General features: G+C 39.7%; 1 long non-coding RNA gene across 1 annotated transcript; it reads left to right on the plus strand.

Annotated features, from left to right (window-relative positions):
- Positions 1-12,196: 12,196 nt before the first annotated feature.
- Positions 12,197-12,892, plus strand: LOC122039600. Its single transcript, XR_006128262.1, has 2 exons — positions 12,197-12,293; positions 12,590-12,892. It is a non-coding gene; the product is annotated as an uncharacterized LOC122039600 (long non-coding RNA).
- Positions 12,893-17,018: the final 4,126 nt, after the last annotated feature.

Consider the following 17,018-nt stretch of genomic DNA (forward strand, 5'->3'; position numbering starts at 1 on the left):
AAGTTAATTAATTTTTGAAAATAATTTTAAAGTTAATTAATTTTTGAAAATAATTTTAAAGTTAATTAATTTTTGAAAATAATTTTAAAGTTAATTAATTTTTAAAAATAATTTTAAAGTTAATTAATTTTTGAAAATAATTTGAAAATAATTTTAAAGTTAATTAATTTTTGAAAATAATTTTAAAGTTAATTAATTTTTGAAAAGAATTTTAAGTTAATTAATTTTTGAAAATAATTTTAAAGTTAATTAATTTTGAAAATAATTTTTAGTTAATTAAGTTTGAGAATAATTTTAGTTTTAATTTCTTAGTCATCTCACCCGATCTAAATTTTCAATCAGGGAACCCTACAATTGTTGTGAGATGAATTATGGTTGAATTTAAGGGTCTGGTTTAACTTTGTGTTAGATTCAGGTTTAGCTTTGGGTTCAACAAGTAAGCATTCTTTGGATAAATTTCTGGGCTATGGTGAGTCACAAGGAACTCATTAAAGTAACTATGCCTTCGAGGTTTTCCGAATAGTCCTACCCATTGAACTTAATACTAAACCTTGGTCTGACTAGTTAGGATCCATTTAAGGGTAGTTTCGGTCAGTTCCACTTGGCCAAATGCAACAGGTCGAAGTCATATTGTAACGACCCGCCTTCTACTACTAAGCTATAAGGCCGGACCGTCACATTATGCTGTGCTAAACTATATCCATGACAATCACTAAATCTAGATGCGGAAGCTGAACTAATTTAAAACTTGGCTAAGCTATTATCATTTCTTTATTCTATGTGTGCTAAGGGTGTAATCTAACTATTCATGACCTATTTTACATCCCCCCATGGTCAAGGAACTGAACTAAGGGTCTCCCGGCTGTTATCAGGCCTCCCAATCGATCCACGGATCGATTGGAATGGTCTAATCAATCCAGTGATCGACTCAGCATGCTACTGTATGCGGAACTTAGGTTGGATCGATCCAGTGATCGATTCAGCACGCTATTGTGCTAGGGCAATATTCTGGATCGATCGGCTGATCGATCCAGACTGGCCAATCGATCCAGTGATCGATCCAGGGCTTTCTGTTCGCGACAGAAGGCATCCGGATCGATCAGCTGATCGATCCAGGAGCTTACTGTTTGCGGTACGAACTTCTCAATCGATCGGCTGATCGATTGAGAAGCCTCCAATCGATCGGCCGATCGATTGGGGTTTCTGATTTCGTACCACAAGTCTGATTTCAACACTGTTTTGTGCCTCAATCACACATACGAGTTCTAAAATAACTGGGAAACATTCTAACATCACATAACCAATTTTCTAAGCATGATAGAGTGCATAATCTACTAGTTCATGGCATTTAACATACTAAGGCGCGGAATAAGAAAATGCTAACAGTTCTAATATTCAAAACAAAACTCGCTGCAATTCCCTAAGATCTTTATTCCAAGTTCCATCCACACACATCTTCATCATTGCATTGACCTCCAGCCTCCGCTAGTCCATCTTCCCTTTACCTTTATCTGCAGTATAAGGAAAATAGTATCTATAAGCTTGAGAGCTTAGTAAGAAACCATCTACCTCACTAAAACATGCACACGATGCAATTTATGTTTTTAAAACATGCTATTTGGAAAAACATACTGAAAATGCTAAGCATGACATGACATACAACACAGAGGACTAAGAAACTGATCATGACAATAAGAGCTAATCATAAACTATTATGTCATATCAACAGAAACTAAATTGATACAAAAGTTGAATTAAGCTAATACTAATCTGATGCTAAGCTGTACTGAACTCACATAACTACTTTGTGATGTTTGAAAACTATATTCATAGGTAGATTAAAATAATAATCATGCTGCTGTTTGGGCCCGACAACTGTACTTGCTATGCGCGCATCCCTAACTAGACCCGGGTTTGCAAGTCCCGAATTTAGTAGGGTTACTAGGTTAGCTGAACCTAGGGACGATTATGGGAGCCCAACCCAATGGATATCTAATCCAGTAAAGTTCCATTGCTAAAAGTAAAATACTAAACATAGCTAATATTTCTTGTCTTGCTTTTACTAGGTTATCGAAATCTAGAACTAGGTTGTCTGAACCTAGAGGCGACTGAGGGAGCCCACCCATTGGACATCTAGTCCCATAAAAGCTGTAGCAAGACTACATGAGCTGTAAAATGCTTCTATTGCATTTATCTAGGCTATTAAAATGCCCAAGGTGGCATTTACCTGAGCTACGCATTTAATCGAGCACTCGGTGTGCGCTAATGCACACCCTGTGTGCCAAAAACTGCATAAAATTAAACTAATGCCTAAACATCATACGGAAGCTACTTATACTGCAGGTGAGGGGTTTCTTACATCCTGTTCAGATTTTCTTACAAATCTAATCGCTAGGCTTTCCGGAGGAGAGATCTCTTCGATGATCTTCTCGCGTCTATGCGTTCCTCTCGCGGAAGGGAGCGTCCTCGTGGCCGAGATATCGCCGGAAGGTGTTCCTCTTGCCCTTGGGATGGAAACCCTAGCCTTGCTTGGGGTTGGCACCGAGAGGTGAGGGAGGTAGGGAGAGGGCGGCGTGACTAGGGTGAGGGAAGGGTTTTTCCTCGTTTAAGAAAATAACAATTCCTCACTTAAATCCCTATTTATATTTAGGAATTAATTCACCCAACTCTAACTTAAATAAAATTATTTCCCTTTTCTTTCAGCACGGCCCTGCTGGATTCACTTGGTTACTAGAGTCCACCATAAGGCATAGAGTTCGCTAGGTCTCGGGTTCAATTCCCACGTAGGCTATTTTCGTTTTCTATTTATTTTTAATACTTCCATTACTCTAAAAATTCTGTAAAAATATCCTAAAATTACAGAAAAATACTAGGATATTTATAATAATTATTTTGAGAATTTTTGGGCGTTACAATCCCCCATACCTTATAAAAAGTTCATCCTCGAACTTAGAATAACTCTAGGTACTTTTGCCTCATACTAGCTTCTGTCTCCCAAGTTACCTCTTCTACTGAGTGATTTTGCCAATGACTTTTACTAATGGTACCTCCTTGTTCCGCAATTTCTTATTTGCTCAGTCTATTATCTGAATAGGCCGACTATCATAGCTGAGGTCTTCGCGGACTGGTACCGACTGGGGCTCAATCATCTGGGTGGCATCTGGGATATGCTTCTTCAGCATAGAGACATGAAATACCTTATGGATGGCTGACATCTCCTGTGGTAGCTCTAGCTCATATGGTATCTTGCCAACTCTTCTAGTGATAAGGTATGGTCCCACATATCTGGGACTTAGTTTGCCCTTCTTCCCAAAATGCATTACTCCCTTCATGGGAGCTACTCTGAGGAACACTGAATCCCCAACTGAAAACTCTAAGGGTCTGCACCGTGTATCAGCATAGCTTTTCTGGCAGCTCTGAGCTGTCTCTATCCTCTGGCGGATCTGCTGTATAGCTGCTGTGGTGTCTGCTACTAGATCTGTCTGAAGTTCTAGTTCCTTCTGTTCACCACTCTCATACCAGCAGATTGGAGATCTACCCCTCCGCCCATAGAGAGCCTCGTAAGGTGCCATGCCGATGGTGGCCTGATAGTTGTTGTTGTATGCAAATTCTGCTAAGCTCAGATATTTGCACCAACTTCCTTTGAAATCTAGGGCACATGCTCGGAGCATATCTTCGAGTACCTGATTTACTCGCTCTATTTGACCATCTGTCTGAGGATGGAAGGCTGTGCTAAACTTTAACTTAGTGCCCAATGCTGACTGTACACACTCCCAGAAGTGTGATGTGAACCTATTGTCTCTGTCTGAAATGATGGTTCGTGGGACTCCATGCAGTCTGACGATCTCCTTGAGATACAACTGAGCTAGCTATTCCATGGAGTAGGATATCCTGATAGCTAAGAAGTGGGCTGATTTAGTCAACCTGTCGACTACTACCCAGATGGTATCAAAACCATTCGTGGTTCTGGGTAGTCCCACTATGAAATCCATAGAAATATCCTCCCACTTCCATTCTGGGATTTGGATAGGCTGCAGAACTCCTCCTGGTCTCTAATGTTCTACCTTAACCCTCTGGCAGGTTAGGCAGGTGCTGACATATCGCGCGATGTCTCTTTTCATCCCAGGCCACCAAAAACGTTTCTTCAAGTCCTGGTACATCTTGGTGGAGCCAGGATGCATCGCATAGGGAGTCTTGTGAGTCTCATCTAAAATCTTCCTCTTTAGTTCCTCCTGATCTGGAACACAGAGTCTGTCACCGAAGTATAATACCCCACTATCAGACACTCTGAATTCTCTACTTTCTGATTCTGCTATCCCTTGCTTGATTTTCTGAATTTCAGGATCCTGTCCCTGAGCTGTCTGGATGTCACCAAGTAAGGTAGACTCTAATGTCATAGTAGAGAGCTGCCCAACTATGAGTTCGAGACTGAAATCTGTGATCTCTTTCTGTAGGGGCAGTGACATGGCTGCTAGCGATAATAGGGTAGCACTGGACTTCCTGCTAAGTGCGTCTGCTACCTTATTGGCTTTCCCTGGGTGGTAGAGGATGTCTATATCGTAGTCTTTGACCAGCTCTAACCATCTGCGCTGTCGTATATTCAGATCCTTCTGAGTGAAGAAATACTTTAGACTCTGATGATCTGTATACAATCTACACTGAGCTCCATACAAGTAATGTCTCTAAATTTTGAGAGCGAACACGACTGCTGCAAGCTCAAGATCATGATTAGGATAGTTCCTCTCATAGTCTTTGAGTTGTTTGGAGGCGTAGGCGATTACCTTGCCATCTTGCATCAGTACTGCTCCTAGTCCCAATTTAGAGGCGTCACTATAAATGTCAAAGCTGTCTGTGTTTTCTGGTAGAGTCAAAATGGGAGCACTGGTCAATCTCCTCTTTAGCTCACTGAAGCTGTTCTCATAGTCCTTTGTCCACTGAAATTTTCTGTTCTTCCTGGTGAGAGCTGTCAGTGGGGAGGCTATTCTGGAGAAGTCCTCTACAAATTTTCTGTAATAACCTGCTAATCCCAGAAAGCTTCTGATCTCACTAGCGTTCTTGGGTCTTTTCCAGTTACTCACAGCTTCTATCTTACTGGGATCTACCATGATACCATCCTTTGAGATGATGTGACCCAGGAAGGACACCTGATCTAACCAAAATTCACATTTCGTGAACTTGGAGTACAACTGGTTCTGTTGGAGGTCTGCAGTACTATTCGCAGGTGCTCTGCGTGTTCTTCCTGAGTTCTTGAATAGATAAGGATGTCATCGATGAATACGATAATGAACTTATCTAAGTATTCTCTGAATACTCTGTTCATAAGGTCCATGAAAGTAGTTGGAGCATTTGTCACGCCAAAGGGCATGACTACGAACTCGTAATGTCCGTATCTGGTTCTGAATGCTGTCTTGGGTATATCCCCTTCTTTAACTTTCACCTGATGATAACCTGATCTGAGATCTATTTTAGAGAACACTGCTGCTCCCTTTAGCTGGTCGAACAGGTCATCTATTCTGGGAAGAGGATACCTGTTCTTGATTGTGACTTGGTTCAGCGCTCGGTAATCTATACACAGGTGCATGCTCCCGTCTTTCTTCTTCACGAACAATACAGGTGCTCCCCATGGTGAGTGACTAGGGCGTATGAAGCCCTTGTCAAGCAACTCCTGTAGTTGCTCATGAAGTTCCTTCAGTTCTGCTGCAGCCATGCGGTAGGGCGCTTTGGAAATAGGATTGGTATCGGGAATGAGCTCTATCTCGAATTCAATCTCCCTGTCTGGTGCTAAGCTTGGTAACTCTTCAGGGAAGACTGCTGGGTAGTCACATACGACTCGGACCTCTGCTAACTGTTGGTCCTTATCCTGACTGGTACTGACTACGTGTGCTAAAAATCCCGTACATCCTGAATCCATTAATCTCTGTGCCTTCATAGCTGAGAGAAACTTCTTGGCCTTTCTCTTGGGTTCTCCGATGAACTCGAATCGTGCTTCTGCTTCAGGTTGGAATACGACTTTCTCTTTACGGCACTCTATAGAGGCACCGTATCTAATCAGGAAGTCCATTCCAAAGATGACCTCATAATCAGTCATATCTAGCACTATCAGATCACAAAAGAGTTCTCTGTCTGCTATAATGACTGGCACTCCTCTGAGCCAGTGCGTGGATGCCATAATTTCTCCTGAAGGTAACATTGTCAGAAACTGACTACTGAGTACCTCTGGAGGTATTGCTAACTTCTCGGCAAATGCCCTGGATATGTAAGAATGGGTTGCCCCAGTATCGAATAAGACAGTTGTACTTTGCTGTAATATACTAATCTGACCTGAAACAACTGTCGAGGCATTTGCTACGTCCTCTCTAGTGAGTGAGTAGATCCTCGCATTGGTCGTAGATGGAGGGGCTTCTAGTCTGCCCTGGCTGATGTGTGGACCATCTAAAGCGGCCTGCATCTGATGTAGCTGTGCTGGCTGACCTCCATACTGTATCGGCTGTGGTTGAGGAAGACTTGTCTTGTTTGGGCACTGCTTAGCCATATGCCCTTCCTGTCCACACTCAAAGCATCCTCGTGTGCCCTTACGACAAACTCCAGGATTGAATTTCCCACAAGTAACACACTTGGGATAACTGGGTTGTTTACTAGCTGGTCCTCCTTTTGGGTAACTCCCTGGTTTGCGCTTGTTGTTAGAGTTCCCTTTCCAGTTAGAGTCGTGGGAGCTGTGGCCCTGGTGTTTCTGAGTGCCTGAGCCTCCTTGTCCTTTGGACTCTGAGAGGACTTGCTTCTGCTGCTTGATATTATTCTGGTAGTGCTCGGTGGTTAGAGCACTGCTGACTAGTTCTTTGGTGGTTTGCGGCCTATGAATGCCGCCAGCCACGTTCATCGCTATTTTCGGCCTCAGCATCTTGAGCATCAACCGAACTCGTTCTTTTTCTGTGCTGACTAGTTCAGGGCATAGGCTAGCCAATCTGTTGAATTTCTTCACGGCTTCCTCCACTGAAAGGCTGCCCTGGCGAAATTCAGTGAACTCGTCGTAGTGACGGTTCGTGACCCGCATGTGAAAGAACTCCACAAAGAATTCTTTCTCGAAGTCAGCCCATGTCATCTGGTTTACTGGGCGCTTCGCCCTAATTCTCTCCCACCACATACGTGTATCTCCTGTCAGATAGAAGGAGGCGCACTTCACCTCTCATGTTCTGGCCAGTCCAGAAGCTCCATCGTGCTCTCCAGTGTTTTGAACCAGGCCTGTGCATCCCATGGTTCACTAGTGCCTGAGAAATTCTCTGGCTTGACTCTCTGCCACTGGATCAGATAGGCTTCTCTTCTTGCCTCTGTTGCTGGGGCTACTGGTGCGGTAGGCTGGACTGGTGGAACCTCTAAGACTACTGGCGTTGCTATGTTTGGTTCCGGGGTGACTGTGGGAGTATTCTGCTGATTAGCCTTTAAGATGACTATCTCCTGTTGCTGTTCAACTAGCTGCTGCTGTAACTGAGCCACTAATGCTGTAAGGTCTAAAGGAGGCACTGAACTGCCTGCGTCTTGCTGGGGCTCAGTAGCTGGTGCCCTTCTAGCTGGGCGTCCTCGTGCCATTTCTAGAGACATAGAGGACATACATAACTAATACAATCATAATTGCATAACTACTGTTATCATGTTAGATACTATCATAAATAACCATGCTTTAGTTATCTCTAAACATGAAAAACAAGAAACATAAATAAAGTGAGAAATGTTCTTACTTGGAAGCTGCAGGTTCAATGCTGATGTGTGTGTAGGAAGTATAGAAACTGCTCTGATACCACTATGTAACGACCCGCCTTCTACTACTAAGCTATAAGGCCGGACCGTCACATTATGTTGTGCTAAACTATATCCATAACCATCACTAAATCTAGATGTGGAAGCTGTACTAGTTAAAAACTTGGCTAAGTTATTATCATTTCTTTATTCTATGTGTGCTAAGGGGTGTAATCTAACTATTCATGACCTATTTTACATCCCCCATGGTCAAGGAACTGAACTAAGGGTCTCTCGGCTGTTATCAGGCCTCCCAATCAATCCACGGATCGTTTGGAATGGTCTAATCGATCCAGTGATCGACTCAGCATGCTACTGTATGCGGAACATAGGTTGGATCGATCCAGTGATCGATTCAGCATGCTACTGTGCTCGGGCAATATTCTGGATCGATCGGCTGATCGATCCAGACTGGCCAATCGATCCAGTGATCGATCCCAGGGCTTTCTGTTCGCGACAGAAGGCATTCGGATCGATCGGCTGATCGATCCAGGAACTTACTGTTCGCGGTATGAACTTCTTAATCGATCGGCTGATCGATTGAGAAGCCTCCAATCGATTGGCCGATCGATTGGGGTTTCTGATTTCATACAACAAGTCTGATTTCAGCACTGTTTCGTGCCTCAATCACACATACGAGTTCTAAAATGACTGGGAAACATTCTAACATCACATAACCAATGTTCTAAGCATGATAGAGTGCATAATCTACTAGTTCATGACATTTAACATATTAAGGTGCGGAATAATAAAATGCTAACAGTTCTAATGTTCAAAACAAAACTCGCTGCAATTCCCTAAGATCTTTGTTCCAAGTTCCATCCACACACATCTTCATCATTGCATTGACCTCCAGCCTCCGCTAGTCCATCTTCCCTTTACCTTTATCTGCAGTATAAGGAAAATAGTATCTGTAAGCTTGAGAGCTTAGTAAGAAATCATCTACCTCACTAAAACATGCACACGATGCAATTTATGTTTTTAAAACATGCTATTTGGAAAAACATACTGAAAATGCTAAGCATGGCATGACATACACACTACAAGAAATTTTAGATTTAACCACACCTAATAGACAACAGTTTTTCGAGAAACTGTTGTCTTTTTGTCATTTAACAACGGTTTTATTGAAAACCGTTGTTGTTCACCATAATTTTTTTTAAATGACAACGGTTTTTAAAAAACTGTTGTCTAATGTATGTCAAAGACAACGATTTTTAAAAAACTGTTGTCTAATGTATGTCAAAGACAACGGTTTTAAAAAACTGTTGTCTTTTAGCATTACTTACATGATAATATACAACAGTTTTATTAAACTGTTGTCTATTGAATGTTGTTAAATCCCAAAAAAAATAATAGTTTTTTTTTTAACCTAACTTCATCCACCGAAACCTCCCTTCATGAAATTAACCTAGCCTCTCCACCAAAACTCCAAAACTCATCTCCGCCGAAACCAACCTTCACCCCTCCATCCATCGACCAACTCCCACGTCTCCACCGTCAGCCGGCCGGCCAGCATCCCTCATTCTGTCTTCTCCAATCAAGCAGAGACCCAACATCATCTTCTCGACGCCAACATAAGTTGTTGTCTTCTTCTCTATCTTCCTCCTTTCCTACATCCGGCCAACCACCTCCTCTCTATCACCGCCGGTGGAGCTACTTACTCTCATCTCTCCTGTTCAGGTTAGAAGAGGAGAGGCCATAACTTCCTTTCAGCAGCCACCGCTCTTCCATCCATCATCCAAAAACTTCTACTTAGGTTAGAGGAGGAACTGAAGCCTTCCCCTTTCTCTCTTCGGGTTAGAAGAGAGGAAGCTCCACTCCTACTTCCGATAATCCCCTCTTTCACCGACTCTTCTCTTCCTCATCAAGCTCTGGATTCATTTCCACCACATCACCACCTCTCCTCTTCTGGGTTAGGAAGAGGAAAGCTTTATACCTACCACCGATAGCCCCCATTCCCTCTCCACTTCCGGTTAGAAGTGGAGAGTTCATTTCCTCCACTCTGGCAGCCCTTCATCGTCTCCAAATAGCTTGCTCCACTCTGGCAGCCCTCCATATTCCATCTTCTGGTTAGAAGAGGGGAAGAGGTCATTTCTAGACAACCACTACATCTGAAGGTCCATCTGCAACTGAAGCTTCATTCACGTCAACGATATTGGGTTATTTCTACTTGTGTTGGATTGAGTTGCTTGTCGATTGTTGTTTATCTTTGTTATGTGTAGATGGTTTGATTGATTATATTGAATTATCCTTCTATGTTATGATTGCATGTACTTTGCTTAATTCAATTCAAGCTCACCAAATGTTTGATGAAATGTGCCGATCATTTGTAGTCTATTTATTGAAAACAATATCGGTTATTTAGATTTCTAAACTTCTCTTTTTTATGTTGAGTCCATGTAAATATTAATTAATATGATTTATCATGCTTTTATAAATTTTCTTATTATCTATCTTTTGTTGAAGTAGAAACAAAATATTAGTGTACTTAATAATCTAGGAAGATTATCATATATTGAAAGATGTGCTGCATGCATCTTGATCAGCATCCACAATCTAACACCAAGTTTGGTTTCCTATGGATCATACTTCCTTCAAAGTTCAAACACATAATGTGTGTCCAAATCATTTAGGTATTATTCCTAACAATTCATGTGTTATTGCTTGCAAGTTCTCATCAGAATCTTAAGGAATTGTTACAATCATTTAAGCATATATTGACATTGTTACAAATCAAATAACTTGGAAAACATGATAAGACATTTTACCATAAGATATTTTTAGATTTATCTGCTGTGTCATCTTGAATTGTATTTGTTTAGACAATGTGACATTACAAGCAAATCAATATGGAAAAAGGTCTATTGGTAACTTGATAACAGATGACTTGTATTTTATGAAAATTACATGTTAGTAACATAAATGAGCTTTAGCTTTCAAGGATTATTTCAAGATATTATTTTAATTGTTACTACTTTTTTGCAGGGACCACTAGGAAAAACACCAAATTCTCCATTTCAACTGATGCTCAATTGAGAAAATGCGAAAGGGATCTGACGACCATCTTGTTCTAAACATCGAGTCTGGGTCTGATCATTTAATTGCAGCAAAGTCTAATGTTAAAGGTTTGCACTTCATATTTGAAGAGATTTTAGTTTCCTTGACGAAGCAAATAAATTCATTTTTAAGACATTTTTCTTCTCATGGTATGGTACCTAGCACCAGAAAACTTAAGTTATCAAGAAATAACTTGCAACTCTGCCTGCAAGATTCTCATTTCATACTAACAAACTATTTTTGTCATTATGGAAATATCGTTCAATCTGAGACATGATTTTTGTAGGGTTTCCAGGGGCCATCTTCTGATGCACCGGCCTAGTGCAAGGCTAGGTCTCATGGCGTATATGATCTTCATGCATCGATGGTTGCTAGGAGTCATATTATGATATGACCAATAAATTTAGGTTACAAATTATATGATTAGAATGTAATATATCTTTTCATTATTTTTTATACATCTAGTTTATAAACTGGAACTTGAATTCAACAATTCATAAATAGATCCAAAGATGTAAAGTGATAAAAATTCCTTAAACACTATTTCTTCATGCAGTAATGGTTTGAATGGTGGATGACATGTGGTAGAATAGTATCCATAAGGAGTATGTAATTTCATTATATTGAGAGATCAACATTAGCCTGCTTTAGCTTTAGTGATACACATGATTGTAAAAATAAAAACATCCTACATTATATCCAATATTTTAATTTTATTTAGTACTTCCTGATAAAAAAGATAGACAGTGAGTAAAATTTTCATGTGTTGTTAGTTAATTAAATTTGTTTTAATATGACAAGACATTTGGAGAACTCGAAATTCTAAGTTTTTGATGTGAACTGTACTGTGATCAATGGTGAGACTGATGAGGTATTTTATTATTGCAAAGTTGAACATGCAACTTTAGGTGGCGGATGACAGACATGGGATATAACAAGAAGTGAGTTTTGTTTGTAGTTGTGTTTCTCATTTCCAACATGAGCTATATTTTCTATACTATTGTTATACTATGCAGTTTGTGTGCAGTTTTAGTTATCATGCTTTTAAAGGGTCTCATATTGTGTCATCTTTATAGTTAATGATCAGGTTATTGTATGTTTGGTATTTAATTAATAATGATTAGCTAGATATGATTCTGCAGGTTACTGTTATCATGATCAGGTTCCAACAACTCGAGCTTCAATGTTGGTTTCAACTATTAAGTAGTTTTGTATTATTTTATAGATTTATGTAACGTATTACCTGAAATCTAGATTTATCTCATTTGTACCTTAATCTAAATTTTCTAATTGTTATATGGTGTGAACTTTGACCCTTATTTTTAGCTTTAAGAGTTCTTTTACATAATACTGATGGTATTATTTTCTGTGACAGATATGCAGTGGTAGGTGTTTTGTCCCAGTCTCAAGCTGACAATTCTTTTTGAGTGTAACTAGTAGAAGTAAGTAGATCTTTGCCTTCGAGGCCAACTAACTATTTTATGTTCTTTTGTTTTAAATTTTAATTTATTATTTTCATCAAATTATTATTTTTTAATATAGTTAAGACCATCAACAACATATGTTTGTGTGCTGCGGATAGTATTTTTCTGTTAGCATAGTCATGATCAGAGCCTAATTATAGTTTACAATTATCTGAGTGTTATTGATTAACTGTTCTGTCCTTTCTTCTGGTTCTTTTTTTTTAAATTTGTGCACTCATTTAGATGGTTTATTATTCTTGTTGTGATGAATTCAGGTCTAGTGAAAATACTGAAGAAGTATGACAAGAGAACAGGAGCACTTATCAAGCAACCCTTCATCGAAAAGGTGCCGCAGCAGCCATTCTTTACAACTGATCTCCTATACAAACTCGTGAAGGAGTGTGTGGCTATGCTCGACCACCTTTTCCCCAGCAACAACCTGTCAATTTCAGCAGAATGCGACGGACAAAATGGAGTGCCAAAGCCGGCATAATCAGGTGGGAGGGTTCCGGAGTTGGAGGAGATTAAATATATGCAGAGCTTATACATGAAGAGCACCGTAGCAGCGCTGCGGTCCTTGAAACAGATTAGGAGCAAAAGTTCAACAGTCAAAACAGATTAGAAAATCTCGTGTTATATTGTTCTACCTTTGTTTTAATAGTGTTATCATTTTGTTGGTTGCTTATGAAATTTTGTTGGTTGCTTATGAAATTTTTTCAGAATGTTATAGATATTATTTTTAACTATTAGAAAATTGTATATTAAATTTTATTTTGAAATTTAGTATTTTGAATGATTTATAATATTGGAAAATTGTGTATTAATTTTTTTTTATTTTTTATCTAAAAAAGACAACGGTTTTTCACCGTTGTCGTAGATAGTTTAAAACTGTTGTTGAAGACTCTGTTATTAAAGGTAGACGCTCAAAGACAACGGTGAAAACCTGTTGTCTTTGAAGGAAAAGACAACGGTTTTTCACCGTTGTAAAACTGTTGTCTTTGCCTTCAAAGACAACGGTTAAAAACTGTTGTCTTTGGGCACCCCTTTTAACAACACGGCCTTTAACAACAGTCCGAAAGAGGCTACGACAACGGTGAAAAACCGTTGTTGTTAGGCTTTTTTCTTGTAGTGACAACACATAGGACTAAGAAACTGATCATGACAATAAGAGCTAATCATAAACTATTATGTCGTATCAACAGAAACTAAATTGATACAAAAGCTGAATTAAGCTAATACTAATCTGATGCTAAGCTATACTGAACTCACATAACTACTTTGTGATGTTTGAAAACTATATTCATAGGTAGATTAAAATAATAATCATGCTGCTGTTTGGGTCCGACAACTGTACTTGCTATGCGCGTATCCCTAACTAGACCCGGGTTTGCAAGTCCCGAATTTAGTAGGGTTACTAGGTTAGCTGAACCTAGGGACCACTATGGGAGCCCAACCCAATGGATATCTAATTCAGTACAGTGCCATTGCTAAAAGTAAAATACTAAACATAGCTAATATTTCTTGTCTTGCTTTTACTAGGTTATCTAAACCTAGAACTAGGTTGTCTGAACCTAGAGGCGACTGAGGGAGCCCACCCATTGGACATCTAGTCCCATAAAAGCTGTAGCAAGCCTACATGAGCTGTAAAATGCTTCTATTGCATTTATCTAGGCTATTAAAATGCCCAAGGTGGCATTTACCTGAGCTACGCATTTAATCGAGCACTCGGTGTGCGCTAATGCACACCCTGTGTGCCAAAAACTGCATAAAATTAAACTAATGCCTAAACATCATACGGAAGCTACTTATACTGCAGGTGAGGGGTTTCTTACCTCCTGTTCGGATTTTCTTACAAATATAATCGCTAGGCTTTCCGGAGGAGAGATCTCTTCGATGATCTTCTCGCGTCTATGCGTTCCTCTTGCGGAAGGGAGCGTCCTCGTGGCCGAGATATCGCCGGAAGGTGTTCCTCTTGCCCTTGGGATGGAAACCCTAGCCTTGCTTGGGGTTGGCGCCGAGAGGTGAGGGAGGTAGGGAGAGGGCGGCGTGACTAGGGTGAGGGAAGGGTTTTTCCTCGTTTAAGAAAATAACAATTCCTCACTTAAATCCCTATTTATATTTAGGAATTAATTCACCCAACTCTAACTTAAATAAAATTGTTTCCCTTTCCTTTCAGCACGACCCTGCTGGGTTCACTTGGTTACTAGAGTCCACCATAAGGCATAGAGTTCGCTAGGTCTCGAGTTCAATTCCCGCGTATGCTATTTTCGTTTTCTATTTATTTTTGCTACTTCCGCTACTCTAAAAATTCTGTAAAAATATCCTAAAATTCCAGAAAAATACTAGGATATTTCTAATAATTATTTTGAGAATTTTCAGGTGTTACACATATCTTCCTAGATATGCGATGCCCAAGCTTCCCTAACGTACTATCATCCAAAAATTTCACCAGTACTGTGGGTCAAGTTAAACCTGGTCCGTTTTAATCTAACCTTAATTACCCTGCCGGGTAATCTACTCTTGTTTTACCCATTTCGGGTAGATTAAGTTCAATTACCCTGTCGGGTAGATCAGTTACCCTGTCGGGTAGTTCAGTCGGGGGTGCCAGCTATTCTGGATCCTCCATCTATCTTTTATTTGATTTTTAAATTTTGAATTTAAATTTCAAATTTTTAATTTGATTTTTGAATTTAGATTTCGAATTTTTAATTTATTTGATTTTTGAATTTTGAATTTAAATTTTGAATTTTGATTTATTTGATTTTGATTTTTGAATTTTGATTTTAAATTTTGAATTTTTAATTTATTTGTTTTTTGATTTTTGAATTTTGATTTTAAATTTTGAATTTTGAATTTATTTGTTTTTGAATTTTTGAATTTTGAATTTAAATTTTGAATTTTGAATTTATTTGTTTTTTTTTGAATTTTGAATTTAAATTTCAAATTTTTAAGATCGTTTTTCTTTTTGCTCCTCCTGGATCATGACCTCGATATGGTCTATCGAGATAGTGTATTTGATCCTTCGGGACCCAGTATTGATCAAGTCCAACTTGATTGATCAATTTGGACTTGGGGACCCATGCTTGGACTAATTTACTATTTTGTTTGTTTATTAAGGATAAATACGATTTATATTTCTTTTTTACTTTTATATCCTAGCCCAGTTCTATTGTAAACGGCTCTTTGTGTCCCAAGGATTAGGTCAAGATTCTTGGAGCCCAAAGAAAACCGTTCTAAGGTATTTTTTAAATCCTTGACCTGATTTTTCAAACTAGAATTTTCTTCCTCACGTTTTTGAACTTGAGTTGAATTTCCAGTCTGAACTTGATCAGGTAAGGATTTAGTGTTAGTCACTTCTTTAAGGACAGCTACTTCCTTTAGAAGTGATTTAATCCTAAGGTTTGACTTAGCTAACTTGCGTAATAAATAATTGACTAAATTATTAAGTCTAGGAATACTTATAGTGGAGTCTGGCCCTTCAGAAACGGTTGTGGATCCGTGGCTTCGCTCGGACTCGGCCTCCGACTCGCCCTCGCTCTCGGATTCGACGATCTGGTCCCGGGCCATCAATGCGAGTAAGCTCGTCTGATCGAGTTCGTCATCGTCGTCCTCCGAAGAAGATTCGTCCCACATCGTCTTCAGGGCCTTCTTTCTTATTTGCTTATTGGCTTCCTTTTGGTTAGGACAGTTGGCCTTGATATGCCCTTTCTGGTTGCACCTGTAGCAGGTAACTTCAAACTTTACCTTCGAACTCGGTTGAGCCTCCTTGGATTGTACTGCCTTCTTCAGGTCTTTCTTTTTGAAGCCCTTCTTCTTCTTGTAGAGCTTCTTCACGAGGTTCACGAGTTCACTAGTTAGTTCGTCTTCTTCATCTTCTGAGTCGGGTTCGTCTTCTGATTCCGGTTCAATTTTTCGCCATACTCTTGGTTCCCGTGTTCGACTAGTACCTGCAACCAAAGCAATACCCTTCTTGGTTGGCTATGCATTAGTTTGTTCATGAAGTTCAAATTCACTAAATAATTCATCTAACTTTAAAGATGGCAAATCCTTGGAGACTTTGTAGGCATCTACCATTGATGCCCACAATGTACTCCTTGGAAACGAATTAAGAGCATACCTTATTATATCCCTATTTTCTATCTTCTGCCCGATTCCGTGAAGGGAGTTAAGGATATCTTGAATTCGAGCGTGTAACTGGCTTGCCGTCTCATTTTCCTGCATTTTTAAGTTATACAATTTATTAAGTAAAAGATCCCTTTTACTTACCTTAGTGTCGTAAGTGCCCTCGTGGAGTTCGATCAGTTTCTCCCACAGCTCCTTTGTGGAAGAGAATGGACCGACTCTGTTGAGCTCCTTCTTGGTAAGACCGCACTCGAGGGTGCAGGTAGCTTTGGCGTCGGTTTCCACCTTTTTGATAAGGGCTGGCTCCCAGTTCTCACAGGATGTAGGCTTGCCGTCTGCATCAGTTGGTAGTCGCAGTCCCGTCTTGACTATCATCCAGGTGTCGAACTGGATCTTCAGATATATTTCCATTCGCCCCTTCTAATATCCGAAGTCTTCTCCGGAAAATAGTGGGGGACGAACAATACTATATCCTTCTTGTTGGGCCATATAAATCTTGAAAAAAATAAAAACAAGAAGATCTGTTCCAAGACTGAGTCTTGGATTAGTAATGCGGGAAGATTAGAAAAAAACGAGCTCAAG

The sequence above is a fragment of the Zingiber officinale genome, chromosome 2A (genome assembly GCF_018446385.1).
Source record: "Zingiber officinale cultivar Zhangliang chromosome 2A, Zo_v1.1, whole genome shotgun sequence".
In the NCBI taxonomy this organism is placed as follows: Eukaryota; Viridiplantae; Streptophyta; class Magnoliopsida; order Zingiberales; family Zingiberaceae; genus Zingiber; species Zingiber officinale.